This window comes from Miniopterus natalensis, chromosome 14 (assembly GCF_054644295.1).
Source record: "Miniopterus natalensis isolate mMinNat1 chromosome 14, mMinNat1.hap1, whole genome shotgun sequence".
In the NCBI taxonomy this organism is placed as follows: Eukaryota; Metazoa; Chordata; class Mammalia; order Chiroptera; family Miniopteridae; genus Miniopterus; species Miniopterus natalensis.
In genome coordinates, this window is record NC_142094.1 from 33980367 (window position 1) to 33994860 (window position 14494).

The 14494-nt window shown below is 40.8% G+C and overlaps 1 protein-coding gene across 2 annotated transcripts in view; it reads right to left on the bottom strand.

The window, feature by feature from the left end:
- Positions 1-14494, bottom strand: part of PRKG1 (protein kinase cGMP-dependent 1) — a 949780-nt gene that overhangs the window by 864624 nt on the left and 70662 nt on the right. The window lies entirely within an intron of this gene.

Sequence of the window (14494 nt, forward strand, 5' to 3'; positions counted from 1 at the left end):
ACTTAATATAATTTAAATACTTAAACCTCAGTTTACACTCGACCAATCCATTCTTGACCTCTCTATAGGCCTGCAACTGCTCATTGCTGAAATAAACTGCATTATTCTGGAACTTCAAACTTGTTTGTGTTTGCCCTTCCTTGCCCACAGTCAACCCACAAAGAAGTCGTGTAGGATTTCTGCGGTCCATCAGTCCTCTGAATCAGACCCAGCAAAGCCAACTGGGTTGCACTGGCCTCTGCTCTAGAACCTTGGCATTACTGAAACTCTTTCCACTCCATGCTCTTCAGTTTGTTTGAGAGATGGTTATAAAACCTTAACAATGGAATCTGGTGTAATAAACTCAATTAAAATAACAACATAATGGTAATCCCAACAATTTGTGCTTTATGCTGTTTATGGAGCCCATGCTATATCTGGACCCTGCACTGAGGGACTCACAAACATGATCTCTAATCATGGCATATGTTTCAATCCTCATTTCTAATGAGAAAAATGGAAGCTAAATGAGAAAAATGGAAGCTCAGGCAGATTCAACGCCACACACTAATAAGTAGTCAAGTAACAACTGAATCAGAGCCCATGACCTTATCCATTGTAGGCACTGTGTTCTGAGCCTCCCCTGCTTGTATTTTCCACAAAGGCACTGCTGACCCACAGGACTCTGGATTCTCAAGGCAATCTCATGAATGCATTGACACTGCATTATGTGTAGAAAGGGAGATAAATAGAATCTGATGACCTATTGCATTTACAGTGTTGTCGCTTAAGAGCTGTTGAATTTGGGTTGTGTTACCTCATCTCTTTGATCCTTAATTATCTCGTCTATAAAATGGATGTGACCCATTCTCCTTTTTTAACTCAGATATTTTGAGGCAAAAATGAAACCACATGTAAATCCATTTTTCTAACTAATGAATATAAGTTGTTATCAAACCCCATTTTGCTAGATGCAAGATATACAGTTGCACTGGTACAGAGGCCTTTTAGGAAAATAACCTCAGACATTCACAGAAGCACATGACCATATGAAAACATGTTTTCTAGGATTGGGTGTTCCCAGGTTCCATCCTAACGAGGTAAAAGACAATATGCCAAGCAAAAATTAGCCTTTAAATTGTCCGTTTTAGTTAGATCAATTTTGAGGCAAGCGCCAAATGAAGTTGTATTTTATCATGAGTTTGATGGTCTCTGTTGTCTCATAATATTAAGACCTACATTAATTTTTGCATAGTCAAAATTAGCAAGTTATTATATTCAGCTTGACAGGATTTTGTTAGAGAGATTTCTGGCTGCATCTGTAAAAGAAATTAAGAACTTGAAAAGATTCTCCCATAACTATTTCCATTAATTGCATGCTTGTATTTCTCAACAATCAACCCATTTACTCAACCAATTTACAAGGTTTCATGTTGCAGAGCTTGAGACGGGATATTTATTAGAGGACAAGTATGCTTCCTTAGAAAGATAATACAGAATTACAGATGATTCAAACTAAAAGGGGCTTTTAAAGACTATGTTATCCCAGGTTTTCCAGCAAAAAATTCAAATGTTTTCAGAGGCAAGACAGGTAAAACAAAAAAAGGGCATGAGCTTGAGAAGACAGGAAACTGCTGGAGGGCGAGGAGAACCGGCTGGAAGCTGGGATGCAGAACATGAGTATCCACACCAAGACTACTCAGGTGTGCTGAGCCCATCTTACGGGAACCCCAACTATGGCATGGGCTTCCAGGCCGACCTGGCCTCCGGCGGGAGCTCTGGCTCCTTCAGCCGCACCAGCTCCTCCAAGTCGGTGATTGTGAAGAAGACTGAGACCCGCGATGTGAAGCTCTCGTCTGAATCATCTCATGTCCTGCCCAAGTGAATGACTACTGTGGTCCCTCCTGTCCTCCAAGCCTGCAGGAAAGGAGCTGTGCAGGGAGCAGCGGGCACAGAAGATCCGCTGAGACCCAGCCTCAGTCCTCAGCTCACCTTTGGGGTGGGGGAGTTTACTGCCAGGGGTACTACCTTTTTCCTATGCCCTCAACTTAAAAGTCAAATCAAGGTGTTTTTTTCCAAAATAAAGTCTCAGCTGGCTCAGCCAAAAAAAAAAAAAAAAGACAGTAGCGTCAGGAGCTATGATGAACTTGAGAAACACAGGGAATCTCACAACTGTGGGCCAAGGCATTCAAGTTTAAAAGTTTGTAAAGCACTCGTTTGGCCAAAGCAAACATGCCACCAAGTTCTACTGAGCCCAGTGACAGAAGTTTCCCATTTAAAAATATTTTTAATTTAAAAGATGAAGCACCCGAGGGCAAAGCATTTTTAAGGGCTGTGTGGCAGCCCTGTTCTGGGCTACCAGAATACAACATGGAGCGAAAGAGATACTGGCTCTGTTTTCATGGGATTCACCACCTTTTGGGGGGGAAACAGATATTAACCAAATAATGACCAACTTATAGAAATTCAAACTTTGATGGACATGAAGAAGGAAAAGGTCACAGCACTATAAAGTCAGATACTGAAAACTGGAAACATGACTCCAACCCAGGTTTACTGGGCCCAATCCATGTTGGAAGAATTCCAGAAAAGGCAGTGTCCTTTTTAGCATATATTCTAAAGTGACGGATTTTAAAATGGAAATTTGATTCAATAAGGATAAGCACAGGCTAATTAAAATTTTTAATCCAACAAAACAAAATATGCAAGTACAAGATAGGGAAAACTTACAAGTATGATACGGCAAAAATGCTGTAGGCACAAGCAGTTGTTTTTGATAATAATTTGAATATAGCAGAAATACAGTATGATTTTCAGAACTACTGTGATACTCAGGTGTGCTGGTCTCTAAAAGAGAACACACTCATGGTCACCATGGGTAGACGCATATGAAAAAACGTAGGTATATGAAAAATTATCAAAGAGTTATATAAAAGGAACAAAATTATAAAAGAGAATGGAAAATAAGACTTGTGCCCGGCCGGGTGTGGCTCAGAGGTTGAACATCAACCTAAGATCCAGAAGATTGCGATTCGATTCCCGATCAGGGCACATGCCCAGGTTGCGGGCTCGATCCCCAGTCGGAGGTGTGCAGGAGGCAGCCAATCAATGACTCTCATCATTGATATTTCAACTCTCTTCCTTCCTCTCTCCGAAATCAATAAAGGTATATTTAATACAAAAAAAAAGAAAAATAGAACTTGCTCCAAAAAAAAAGAGTTGTTAGGATAATCAGATAAGCCACATGGTACGTGGAGAACAAGCATGGGCCCTGGGGTTACATGGGCTTGTGTTTGAGTTTGAGTGATTTTTAGCCCACTGTTTCAACTTTGGGCAACGTGTTCAATTTTTCTGTGCCTCATTTCCTCCATCTGAAAAAATGAGATGACTGTGAGAATTAAATGGGAGCCCATATGCAGGATATAATAAGACATATTTTTAGTAATCATTTTCACCATAATCATCATCACTAACTGACCACTAAAGACACGGCTAAAATGTAACAATTACTACCTTCACTTTATAATGGATTTCTGTGATGACAAAAATTTTAAGTCCAGAAAGAAAGAAAAAATATGAAGAAAATAAAAAGTGAGCTTAGGTTGAGAGACATTTTTAATATTATGTTCTCCCCTTACAAGATGAGAAAGTAATGGAATGAACTCCCAAAAGAAGTTCTGAACTCTAGTAAGGAAAGTCAAAAAGGAATGGAACTGGGGAGGCGGGGGGGAGGGGGTACCTGCCATAGATGATTTAAAAATTCACTAGCAAGAGTTCACCTAGATATTATTTAATAACCTCTAAGCTCATCTAGCAGAGAATGTCACTCTTGCCAATACAAATAAATGTATAGTTGAGTTATTTTCCATCCATCACACTGACAGTAGCCCTTAGGAGGCCAGAAGATAGAGCACTGCTCTGTGATGACAAATGATTAACATGACCCAGGACTTCAGTGGTGGTACCAAGCAACAAGACAAGCCACAGGAGGGAAAGGGTCACTTGAGAAAGGAGGCCATCTCTCTGATGAGCAGTGTTTTGTTTTATATGTCAGGATGAAGATTCTGGGCATGTGTAACACTTTATTCACCTCTCTGCACATCTTCCTGTGGCATCTTCACCAAGATATTTCAGTAAAAGTTATTTTAACCTCTTCATTTCTGAGAGTACAGAAGGGTAACTGTGCATTGCTTATAATCACCATGATTATATTATAAACAGAATATAACTTTTCATGGATATAATAGGATACTTTTCAAATATCAGAATTTTCTAAAATAATTTCTTATAATTATTCACAAACATGTAAAAAATACTCAAATACACATATATAATGCTTCTAAATTGCCTAACCTCTCCATTCCTGGAAGTTTTTTCTTTAATTATTATTATCATTTCAAAGGCCATAGACTATACTCCTTTAGTAGCTCCCTATAAAAAAAAATCCACTTTTTAATTAGGCTAGGCATTTCCTACCAAAACTCAACAAGAGGGGGAATGAATATGTTAACATCTTAAGCAGAGCAAAGAAAGGGCAACGGCTAGATGAATTCATGAAGTATGCAAAGAGGTGGCAAAAGTTAATAAAAGATGCTCTGTTCACAGTGGCTTATTTTATTTATTTGCCATTCCTTTTCATGAGGGTTGTTTCAAAATAATATCCATTTAGTTTTATGCCATTCAGTGCTACATGAACAAGGAATCATTTAGGTCTTGTTTCTTTCTTTCAAAAGAGAATATAGGTCCCCATACTAAGTAATGATAAAACATCTGGAAGGCAGAGTCAGGCAGATTATAAATTTTCATGTAATATTTTCCTTTTATGAAGAACAAAAAGTCTGAAGTGAGATTTTTGAAGAAAAATAACTATTTCTTGATCAAGGCTACCACTGTAAACAAAAAGTCATAGCAAGTTTCTTTCATAATATTCTAATGCTTTTCAGATCTATAACAAGAACCATTATTCACATAAATGTATGATAAAGTCAGCACTACATTGTTTTAAAGATATATTTTTATTTACTTTAGAGAGAGAGAAGAAGGGAGAGGGAGAAAAACAGAGACACTGGATCGGCTGCCTCCTGCACACCCCCTCCTGGGGACTGAGCCCACAACCCCGGCATGTTCCCTGACTGAGAACTGAACCTCTGGGTGACCTCTCGGTGCATGGGACAGCGCATAGGATGACGCTCAACCAACTGAGCCACACTGGCCAGGGCGGCATTACATTTTTATAAAGGTAAGTATTAAATGAATGATTAGAAACTTTAAGCAGTTCTTTCATTTTGCACTGTACCATACTTTATGGGGGAAGAGAAAAAGTGGTTTTCCTCTAACAATTCAGAACTGAAAAAGTCCAATTAAATAAAACCCACTTACTCCAAATAAAGAGGAATTCACTGAATGGACCTCCCGGCCAAAAACTATTCTTACTTATCTGAGTGTCTGCGGACTGACTTTTCTGCGCTTTGGTATCCTCAGACAGTTCCTAAATAAAACAAGAGCAATGACCTAAAACGAAGGCCATGATTCAAATAATGTTCCCTGCCCAATATGCATGCAGTGGACACTCGGGAGTGTATTCCAACGCATTTTTTCTCTCCTCCCATTTGACATAATGAGTTGCCATCAAGCGCTTAGCAAAATGGTACCTGTCACTTTCAGATGTTTAATATTCCTCTGTGAAGGATACAGTGACACCCTGTCAAACCAGCACAAGTCTAATATGAGGCCAGCTTTTCCGCCTCGCCATGATATGAAATGTGTTGCTCAGGCACCAGCGATTTGGGCAAAGTGTGCCTTATGAAGATGGAAGTGTGGAAGTGTGCTAGCCTGTACATTAGAATGGCCAATCCACACTCCAGTCCATCAGTAACTAACTCCAGAGGGGCAACATTCAGGATTCCTATTTTTCTTTCTTGTCATGACAATCTTTTTGTCTTTCCCCTCACTCCAGATTTAGAAGCATTGTGAAAACCATAATTTATTGATAGAGCTGGACCATTAAGATGATATACAGTATATCCGGAATGGAGATGCTTTTCCCTTACAGTATATCATTATTCCTGGCCTAGATCTGGTGAGAGCTTGGCATTACCATATTACAATAGTTTCAGAAAACAGCAGAAGTATTTTGCTTCACTGAGGTGTATTTATCATCACTGACATTTAATACAATTGACCAAATTAAACTGACTGGCTGATGCTCTAATTACTTCACGTTCGAAGAAATTCGGTGCTACTCCTAAAGAGCGGGTATGGACTGGAAGTGAGAAAACTGAACATTAGAAGCTCAGTAGCATTAGGAGATCTGCTTTTGACACATATTAATAATTTAAGCTCTTTACTTCTGCTTTTGCTAGACTTAAGTTACTCCACCTCCACATAGAAGTCAATAAAACTGCATCTCTCTAGAAGCAAGGCTGGTGAAGTTTAATTAGCATTTATGATCTTTAGACTGGCAAAGGAAATTAACATTTATTAAAAATTTGATGGAGCTGAAAGTAGTAGCTGAATAGATTGACACTAAATTGTCACTGATTTTTTTCTATACTAATGCCAGTCCTTTCATATCTTGGATTATAAGAACTCTAAGAAACAGCGTCCTATCACCAACTCGTGCCCATCATATTAACGGCTAAGTCATATAAGTGAACACATGCTTTTTGTTCGTGTTTCTTTATTATTGCTAATTCCTCTTATCCTTCCCATTTAGGTCCAATAACCAAATGCACCACATGAAGCTGGATTCATAATGAAAGTGTTTACTTTCCTTATGATTAACTTCCCTGCGTAATTAATGTCCCCAATCCTCTGGGCAGCCTTATTACATCTACTCTGCTCTAACATGCTATCTGTCAGCTGAATACATTTTCATATTTTACAAGGAGGGGAAAGAGACAAGAGAGCTTCTCACTGACTCCCATTCTGAGAAGATTATTTTTACCACAAAGTATTTGCAATTATACTAGCTATTTCCATCGCGTACATAAAGTGTTGTATGGGCTGATCCTCACCTGAGAAGATAGTGACTAAATTACAAATGTAAACAGGCTCCGATCAGAGACAATTAGGAACATCTTGAGGAGTTTTTATCACGATGAGCGGAAAGAGGGCAAGAAAGAGACCCAAAGAGCTGGCAATGGGGCAGCAGGGAGGTTGTGACCACAGGGGGTCCAAAGTCCCAACCCAACCCCCCCACACACACACCCCGAGCCTTCCTGAGGGCCCTACGGAGAGTGTGGTGTTATCTCAGACCTCTCATCTGCCAGCAGTGCCCAGATCGGTACCCTCAAACCAACCCATCCGGAAAAGAGGCTGAGAGCTTGCTGTGCTCGCCCTGCTCTCTCTGAAGCCTCCTTGGAAAGTACTCCTCAGCCTGATCTCAGGCTGTTTGCCTTAAAAGGATAAAATATCTGTAGGGGTAAAAAAAAACACACTGTAGCCGACTGCAGAGACACCACATACCAGAAGGAGAGGCACTACAAGCCCGGTCCTGCTCTTCCAAGGGGGGCTCAGCATTGTCTCAATTTCATATACTTAAAATTTCATAGAAGCGTCTGGGACCCAAGGAAACAGTCTCATTGGCTAACGAGGCAGCTGCCCCAGTGAAAGTGGAAACAAACTTGGGATGATGGCTGATCCTAAAGTGTCATATTTGAACGGGAGCCAGGACTCGTGGCTGGCAGAAAAAAGGAAATATACTTTCCCGTTGAACAGAGCTGCTGACAATTTTCGTGCTCCAGGTCCGTACAGTTAACACCAGAGATCCAGGGGAAACCGACAGGTGCAGCTGCTATGGGGAAGGGGAGTTGGAGCTGCCCGGCTGCACTGCAAGCAGGGGATTTGGGCTGGCAGAAAGGGGCCAAGGAAAGTGCTTTTTAAAAGAATGAAAATTCAAATAACCAGTAACAACTGAAGTTGAATACGCTATTAAAAAGCTCTCAGTCCTGGCTGTATATTACGATCACCTTGGGAGCTAAAACAACGTACCTGCACCTCAAGTCCACCCAAGAGCAATGGAATGGAATCTCTGGAAGTGGCACCCCAGGAAAGATATTTTTTAACATTTCCTAGAGGGACACACATAGATTCTAATATGCAGTCCAGGTTCAGAACCTATGGGTTAGGAATGGTACTGATCATTCATTTAGAAGAATAAAAAGTGGGACATTTACTAAATAGTATACACCTATAATTGGGGGAGGCACAGGGAATCTGCTTTTGCAAGCCCCTAGAGCTGAAAAGTTTTAGTCAGTGGAAACATTCTAGTCTTTAAGTGGAAAGTTTATCTTCATCCTTTGTTTAAACACACACACACACACACACACACACAGACACACACACCCTCTTGTGCTCCTATCAGAGTGGTTCCCAAATTTTGCTGCACATTGAAATTATCTAAGGCATCTTTAAAAATAATGATGGCTGGCTTCCACTCCCAGACATTCTGATTTTAATTGGTTTGGGGTAAAACCTAAGCATTGGGTTTTTTTAAAAGCTCCCCAGATGATTCTAATGTGCAGCAAAGTTTGGAAACCACTGTCCTATCTTATTTCTTCCACTTCCTCCTAAGTACTTCACTTCCTACTTAATTGCTGGCGAACAGATACACTCCCCTGAGAACAGCCTATATGTGACTCACTGGGTTTTCGTGCAGTTGCCTAATCCTCACGCCCCTTTGGGAAGCAGGAGAACCTAATGGTTAAGGAGAACCCCTGGAGTTCAAATTCTGACGCAGCCTCTTACAAAGCGTGTGACCTTGAGCAACTGACTTAGCTTCTCTGAGCTTGTGTCCGGCACCTCAGGGCTGTGGAATGGGGATACTCTGGAGTCTTCCTCACGGGGTTGCTTGCTGAAAACCACCATCTATGGAAAGCCATAGATGCCCCACACAGAGGAGCAAGAGCTCAATAAATGTGAGCCATTGTGATGATGAAGGGCAGGGCCATTCTGGCCCATTCCTTCAGAAACAGCGGTGCGCTGACTCGCTCTCCTCCTTCCTTTTTCTGCCCTAAGGACTGCCCCCAACCACCAAGCCCTCCTGGTACCAGACTACAGGATATTTGAAAGGAACAACATGAAGCTTCAAAGCCAGCATTGGCCCAAAGGGAAAAATCTTAATGGTTTTCTGCCAAAATCCCAGGATAGCTCCCACACCCGGAGGCAAGCTTTCCACATACTCCGATTTGGCTGCCTCCCCGCTGTGGCTGTCTTCACCCGCAAAGCACTATCCAACTTGCAAGTTCCGTCCCAGTCTCCTCGCCTGCTTCTTCACCCTCAAAGCCCATTCCTCCTTTCCAACTTCTTTGCAAACGTGGCACAGCTTTAACAATGCTCATCTGGCTTTGCCCTTTCCTGCCCTGCCCCCGCCACACACACACCTCTTCTTCCCACTCCACTCTCCTGCTTCCTTCATATAAATGACTATGATTACACAATCCATTCAGAAACAGGACACTTTTGGAAGTATGCTACTAGTCCCACCTTTGGTTAAACATCTGTTTTGTGTAGCTACAGTTTTTGTGCTATTGTTTATATTTATACGACGGTTTTGGAGGGAGAACATTCCTCTGCTCTTCCGAACAAAATTACACTTCGGGAGTTCGAATAGGCTGCACATACTTCTCAGAAAACAAATTTTCAGGAGATGCGGAGGAATGCAGTCATTGTAGAAGACGGTGAGAGGGAAGAAGTGCTGTCAGGAGGCTGGGTGCGAGGAAGCAGAGAGGTGCTGTCGGGGAAGGGGTGGCCAGCAGCGCCAGCTCAACAATTGAGACTAGGGTTCAAAATGCCACGGATGTGACTGCATAATAAGCTGCTGAGAGCCTGGTAAACGCTGCCTGCAGCATGTGCTTATTTATCATATTGTCTGGTGTTCTCCGCGCTTGGAAGACTCGGGTCTGAGGGTCTGAGTGCCAGCCGCAGGTCTGGCTCCCCGGGGTGGGCAGCAATACCTATGGTAGAGATGCCAGAAAGAGCAGCAGCCCAGTGTTCAAACTGGTTGCTAGGATACCATGGAGACCCTCCTTTGCTAGGCAGACAAGGGAAAAAAATGTTTCCATATGCCTTATAACCTGCAAACAGCAACAACAGAAACATCCTCTGCCTCCTCCCACCCTTTCCCATTACGAATCCAAACCCAACTCTTCAGTGAAATGAGGAGTTCGCAGTAGCTTGGAAACGTGGCCCAGTCGAGCAAGGAAGTTGGTCATTTGTATTCTCAGGCAGTCTCTAGAGCGGCTCTCTTTCAGGGCTCGTCAGTATTTTCATTACAAGCCCCCTTGGAGGGGCGCACAACTTGACTGTGCTTCCTACATAGGGTTTTAGCAACCTGTTCTCATACATTTTTTATAAAAGCCTCTACAACTTCAAATTACTGCATAGACTGTAACGTCAAACTAACTTAAATAGGGAAGTCTATTAGAATAACGTTAAGTAGGAATTTAACTCTTCCACAAGAAGAAAGATGAATTTCAAACACCAACTTCAGGTCCAGTTCTCGTGTCCCATTTGCCCAGGTATGTGAGGAATCTGCAATGATAGCCTGTGGCATAAAATTAGATTATTTTCAATGGGAGCAGTTTGAAGTGAGTGGAAGAAGGAACTTGTTTTCTATTAAGAGTGGACCGGGGTTTCTTTAAGAGTTTTAATCATCTGCTGATTGGTTAAATTAAACACTTTTACCCAGCTGGAATAGTTAAGGCTGTTATCAGGACTGGATTAGACTGACAATAGGAGATTCAGAGCTTTACTAATGGGTAACAATTAGTCCTCTGGTAAAACACACATGCATCTTGATTATTCTAAACACAAGCAGAAATGCCCTCCTACCTACTTTATAAAGCAGAAACTAAGATTCTCATTCTCTCTGGCCTAAACGAGCTTTCTCTCATTTCCCACTATGATGTTCTGGAACAGCCACTAGTTGCTGTTACTCCCCCGATGTACGCTCTGCTCTCTTTTGCTGTCTATCCCATTTGGCTGATGGCCCTCCCAATCCCCGCCCCACCCCTCTAACCCCATCACCACTAAATCGTGGCCATCCTCCAAATACATATTTACTTTAAACATCTCCATTTCCACAAGAGTTTCTGATACCATAAAATTAAATGGGCTCAATTATATTTGCCGTGTTAAGTATCTCCTCTGTGACTTGCCTTACTCTACTTTCTAGAATATTTACTTGTGCAGCATTGTTAACTCTTTGTTAACTCCCTGATGGTAGGATCTATATATCTCTCACATCCAATGCCTGACGACAGCTTGCACATGGAAGACATACCACCAAAGTACTGAACTGAGCTGTAGGGCACACTTGAAATTTAATCACTACCTTTGAAGAAATCTGTTTTAATATTATACCATCTTTGATTACACTAAAGTGTTAAATTCTCTCAACTTCCTACAGAATTTAACATACAGCCTGTAGGAAGATTCCATTTCCCTTGAGATGAACTAGTGTGAAGGTTTAAAAGTTCATATAAAATCTTAAAATTATTGCCTCCTGAAAAATAAGAAAATATTTCTTTTTATCCTCAGTTCTTCCAAAGTACTTCACAATCGAAAAGTGAAATATAACAAAACATCATCATTCTATGAAATGTACCTACCTCTGAGGTGAAAAGCAACAGCTTAACAAGAATACAGAGACACCACTTTTGATAGGAACTCAAGTCTACGTAGCCCAACTAAGTGACACGGAACCCTGCAACAGCAAAACAGAAAGGGCTGGAGAATGTTTACCATGGGTAAGAGGTTTGGATCATGACAGCAGATACTGAATGTGCTATTACAGACTTAATTTTCAGGAATGAAATATTACAAAATAAAATTGCTTTAAAAGCCCATAATAATACAAATTTGATCTGTCTGACCTCACAAAATAGATATTTTTCTCATCTTTAAGACTTTACTTGCTCAATTTTCTTCAAAATATATAGACTAATAGTTTTAACTCTCAAGTCATTATTTGGTAGCAGCGGAATTTGGATTCCAATTTGCTACATCAGTTCTTTGCTTCAAATGCATAACAGAAAAAGGGCTTAAGGGCTGTTTCTATACAGGCCAGAAGGAGACAAACAAAAGCACTCTGCCCACCTCACAGGTGCAGCAGGAGGGCCCTGACTGTCTGCTGGGATCTGACCACGCCTTCCCTCCAATTCCCACTTTAATGGGGAAACTTTAAACCAAAAATGTTAAGACAATCTAAGTAAATAAGTTAATTTTAATTTTACATTATTTTTTAGAGATCAAAAAACACTAAAAACAGAAGTTTAAAAATAAAAAACATTATCCTCAGAAGGCAACCTCAGTAAGCAAAAAGTAAACAAACATATTTATATTCATCAGATAATTGAGCAGAACAGTTACCTACATTTAATGGAAAGAGAACAGAAAACCAACATGTACATGAAGTTAAAGTCAATTTTATACTATTTAAAAGGTTTCGTTTTAACTTGAACTCAGGATAATCTGTGTGTAAGTTTAAGAAAGATGACTAAGTTCGAGTTTCACTAAAGATGAAATATAAAAACAAACACTTGCTAACAGTTAAGTCCGTATAATCAAATTATTTAAAGTGAAATAAATTTAAAATCAAACACATCTTCTTCACTTCGGCAAGTGTTCCTAATATCTTTGTGGAGCTATCTTGCACAATCATTCAAATGACATAACAGTAATCATTTTGCATACAATACACTTCCCTTCCTCTTGAGAGGTACACTCTGCCACTTAAGCTGATTTTATTCTCACTTTCTTTATGTAAGTGTGAAAAAAGAACAGATGTTTTTCCAAAATTATTTAAGCTTAGAGCACATGCTATCATTTTCTTCAATAGAATCCTTCAGAATCACCAAAATCATCATGGTGATACCTTCATAGCTTACTTCTTTAAAGCACAAGTTATTAAATATCAGAATGCACAACATTGTTCCAAAGACAAAATGTTTATTACAGCAGAATTACCTGCCACACTCATTTCATTTTCCACCATGGGCTTTAAAAACAAAAAAAATCTGTTCTTTAAAAACAAAAAAAAGTTGTTCTTCATGCCAAGCACTAAAAGACTTCTAAAACTTCAGCTCGCTCCTTACTGCCTACATTCCTTTACATCCCATCTGAAACAACGCTTTACTGCCATTATCAGCTAGCTTGATCATGGTTCATCATAAAACCTATTAAAATGGTCCTTATATAAGAGTGGAGTTTGCTCTGTGTTACTCCAAAGTCCTGCAAATACTAGAATGAGATCCTAGGGAATTGCTTAAAGATGCAGAGAGCTGCCTTTGAGCTATTTTTTCATTATGCCAAACGTGGCCCAGGAGAGAAGGCCCCGTACCTGGGTGAGCTAAAACAGGCAAGATATCGGGACTGTAAACTAATTCGCCAGAGAAAGGTGAAGTGGATACAGACCATTCGGGTTTCTAAGGCAGATCTAAGTCCACCGAACTATTAAGGCAACCGGGCGAAGTCAGAACCTCAGAGATGTTTATCCTTACTGTCTCTCCCTCACTCTCTCAAATAAAAACTCCTCGTTTAAGCTAAACCTGCGAGAGAAACGGCGCATGCTCTATGGGAACCAACAAGTATAGGTACAACTCTAAGTTCTCAAAAGTATAATCACCACATACTCTCGAGCTCCCCGAAATACAGCCAATACTAATGGAGATAATCAAGTATTGGCTCTTTCTCCTTATATTAGTCCCTTGTGTTTATGGAGTGAAGGGTTCCCAGGGACCTTGTATTATTATGTAACACGTCATCCAGCCAATGGGATGTAGTTAGGAACAGGGGATCGAAATCCTTCATTTTATCAGCTATGTCATTATCTCTTAATTACAAATAGCATTCACTCGGGTGCCCGTTCTATATGAACCTTGCTCTTGCCTCTTTACTCTCCAGACGAACTCTGAGTTGCATGGTGTAGAACAACTTTCATTCCATTTTCCCACCCCCTGACATCGAAACTACACAGCTCTCTGAAATGCTACAGCAATACCGGAGTGGTTGCATCAGAAGCCAGGAGTGAGGCAAACCATGTGTCTACACCGGCAGAAAGGTAGCCCTGCTTCCCTATAGTTGACCCTGGAAACACGCAACCCTCTTGGGAGAAGCAGGTGCCCCCTGAGTAACATCATGCAGTTTCCTTAAGGGAAATAAGCAATATTCTCCTCCCTCTGATGTTGTGAAGAGATTTTTAAGAAATCAACTGACTAGGCTTCCATTTGTGGATTGCAAATGTCATCCAATTCGGTAAATCAAAAAAAAAAAAAAAAAATCTTCCCTTTTATATGCGCATTTGCTTATTTTTGGCACTTTGATGATGACAGAGCATCAGGTTCCAGGGGTACCAGCCTGAAGGGCCAGCAGGTACAGAAACCCGGGAGAGCCACAAAAGCACGGAAAGTAAGGGTGATAGCAGACGCATTTCGAGTCTGATGAGCCTGCATTTAGGATTTTCCGGCTGGGCAGCTCCGCCAAGGCATTTGGGAGATGGGATTTTTCTCGGGCT